We start from the raw sequence: 3,411 nt of genomic DNA, 5'->3' as shown, positions 1-3,411 counted from the left end.
TTTGATAGTATACTGATAATAGTGACTTACTTATCAAGATACACACTTATATTTATCTGTAAGAACTCGAAGTCAAAGAATTTACCTCATATCTTTATCTGTAATATGCTTCAGTCATATGAATTATCTGCGAATATTATCTCAGATAGAGAATTAATCTTCATAGAAGAGTTCTAATCTGATCTGATACCTATACTGAAGATCTTATAAGATGTAAGTATAACTTTTCATTCATAGACAGATGATCAGATAAAATATCCGATAAGTATATTAAAATAGTATCTGTAATACTTTGTTAATTATAATCAGAATGGCTGAATACATTGATTATTACTTACAGAGTTTATATATAACAACTCAAAACATATTAATATAGATAAAACTCTCTTTAAGATACTCACTGAGACTTATCTATAGATGATCTTGATAGATCTGTAAGAGTATACTATAGTATATGATAATGTCTATAAATGAGCTGAGAGAATTCAGAAGATCTGAGAGAAAGTCTGTAAATTCTTGAGAAAGACTTAAAAGTATCAGAAGAGATACTATGACTTCAAGTATATTATAAAGAGTTTTAAGAAAGATAATAGAGTCTGACTGAGTCTAGAAAATATTATTATATAAAGATCTAGTAAGAAGCTGAATCTCTTACAGATAGAGTCTATAAGATTATGAAGAAAGTTAGTTTACAGTTCTACAGATTGAAACTACTATCTGAATTATAAATATATAATATTTTTCATATCTCTTTACTCTGTGAATATAAGAAATTCTCAGAAGAGAATTCTGTGACTCATCACTCTGTCTATAAAGTACTAAAAAGTGAAAGAGAATATCAGATCAAAGAGATTATTAACTCAGAGAAGTGAGATTATAAGCTCTGATTCAAGATTCAGTGATAAGAATATTCTGATAAGATGAATAAGTTCACTTAAGAATTATCTGAATAGATAAAATATTTATAGAAGCTGAGATATAACTTTTATACTATGAATTCTGATAAGTCAGAATAATACAGTCTTTACTAAGAATCTGATTATAATAAAGATATTAATACTATCATTTATAAATTCTAGTCTATAAGATAATGAATTTCTACTGAGATTAACAGTCTGCAGTGTATATAAGAGAAGAAGAAATTATATTCTTATTAAAACTAAAAAATAAGAAAATAAACAGAGCTGTGAACACAATTTAAAGATTAATAAAGAAAAAATAAAGAAAACTTATACTTATATTCTTAATATCTGTGATACTCAATCTTATCATAACTATCAATTTCTCTTTTTAAAGAAGTAGAGAGTATCATATCTGTGATACAGATAATTATTACATTTGATGTAAAGACTGTTAAAAATACACAGACTTCAGAGAAGCTGAATATCAGAGTATATATAGTTATAACAGAATCTTGAAGACTGATTATCTACATATATAATCAGATATCTCTTATAAAGCTGTATCTACTTCTTCAGTTATACTGAAGTATTTAACCTGAAAATAATTAAAATATAAAAAGAGAGCTTATCTACTCAGATTAACTCTCATCACAAATTCATAGTATTTATATTATCTTAATTACTCAGATTTTATAAGTATCTGAGAACTTATCTCTTATTAATAATGAAATTGTGAAAATGTACTGTGATGTGAGAATCATTGATAGAGAATCTAGATATATTTATATATATCTGATCAGAGATTGTGTAAGTAGAGAGAAGATAATTATAGATCTATGAGACTGTAGAAGATACTAATAATATCAGAAGCTTTATAAGAACTATCAGCTAGAGTCTGTAAGAAATTACTTATAAAAAGACTTACAGTAAAGAGAGAAACTGTGCTGCTTAAAGTCAGAGACTGATTTAAAAGAGATAGAGAGTTAACTACTGATCTGAAGATCAGATGCAGTGATAAGACTGAGAGAGATAAAGATATAATTATAAGTGATAATATCTCTACTTTATCAGCTAATAAAAAGCAATCAGAGAAGTTATAAGAACACTTATAAGAAGCTCAGCAGTGATCAGACATTATTTATAAAGATATTAAAATTAAAAAATTTTTATTCTTGAGAAGTTCTTGAATTAATATATAAATATTGTTAGAAATACTCTCTCTCTGTTATTTAAGTGAAAATACTTCATAGATAAATAAGAATACTCACAGTTTATAAAAATAAGAGCTATTATAGAAAAAGAAAAAAGAAGATAAGATTTTATAAATAGATCTGAGATATTTATACTACTTTAAAGAGATTTACTTACACTGTGAGTAATTCTGTGAAATAGTTAGATTACTCTAGTAAATAAAAGTAATTATAAATTACAGATCTGAATCTTTCTATATAACTATAAAAAGTAATTATAGACTGTGAATATCTTAATTCTACAATTCTATAGTTAATAAAAGAATAAAAAATTTCTCACAATTCTACAGTATTAAAGAATAATGATTTATAAGAATAAATGAAAGATTAACTTATAAATACTTCTCTTTAATAAGAATAATCTTACAGAGAGTGATTTATCTGTGAGATAAATCTATATAATAATTATACAAGAATCTTATGAAAATAATTAAGAGTTAACTGAAACTCTTCTATATAAAAGGAGAAATGCCTCTGTTCTAGTATATACAAAAACACTTGAACAGTCAAAGATCTCTGAAGTAAGAGTAACAGGTTTGAAAATGAGAGTTCATGAATACAAAGACTCAAGAATGAATCTCAAAGCTCAAACACAGTGTTCAAACTGTCAAAGATATGGACACTTTGCAATCTCATGTTTTAGAGACTCAAAATGTGCATTCTGTGCCAGAGATCACAAAACTAGTGAGCATAAATGTGAAACATGCTCAAAAAGAGGTGAAATTTGTCAACATACTCTGCTTAAGTGCTCTAATTGCAAAGAAAAACATGTATCTAGCTCTAAAGAATGTATGTTTGCTTCTAGAACTCAAAAGAACTGGAGAAAAGATGAAGCTCAAAGTCAATCTAGAACTGAAGAGAAGAGTCAAGCCAGTAAACTCACAACTGCAAGCTCAAAAAGAAGAAACTCTCAATTATCTAAGTCTTCAAACTTCAATTCTTCAGCAAAATATAAACAGAATTTGAATCCTCAAACTTCTGTTAAGATTAGAGAATTGAGAAATGACTCTGATGATAAACTAGATATAATACAAGCAGTTGAGATTTCTACTTTTCAGAACAGTTATAATCTACTATCTGATGATAGTGATTAGATTCTTCTCTACTCTCTTTTAGTATGAATATACAACAAAAACAACAAAAAAAGTTTAAAAACTCTTCAAAAATCACATTTATTCAAAATAATGTGAATAGAAACTCAAATTGCATTTATTCTTGTCTTCAAATTGCATTTGAATAAAAAGTTAATTTTATACTGC

This window comes from Blastomyces dermatitidis (assembly GCF_000003525.1).
Source record: "Blastomyces dermatitidis ER-3 genomic scaffold supercont1.1, whole genome shotgun sequence".
Classification (NCBI taxonomy): domain Eukaryota; kingdom Fungi; phylum Ascomycota; class Eurotiomycetes; order Onygenales; family Ajellomycetaceae; genus Blastomyces; species Blastomyces dermatitidis.
Note: the sequence above shows the minus strand (reverse complement) of the source record.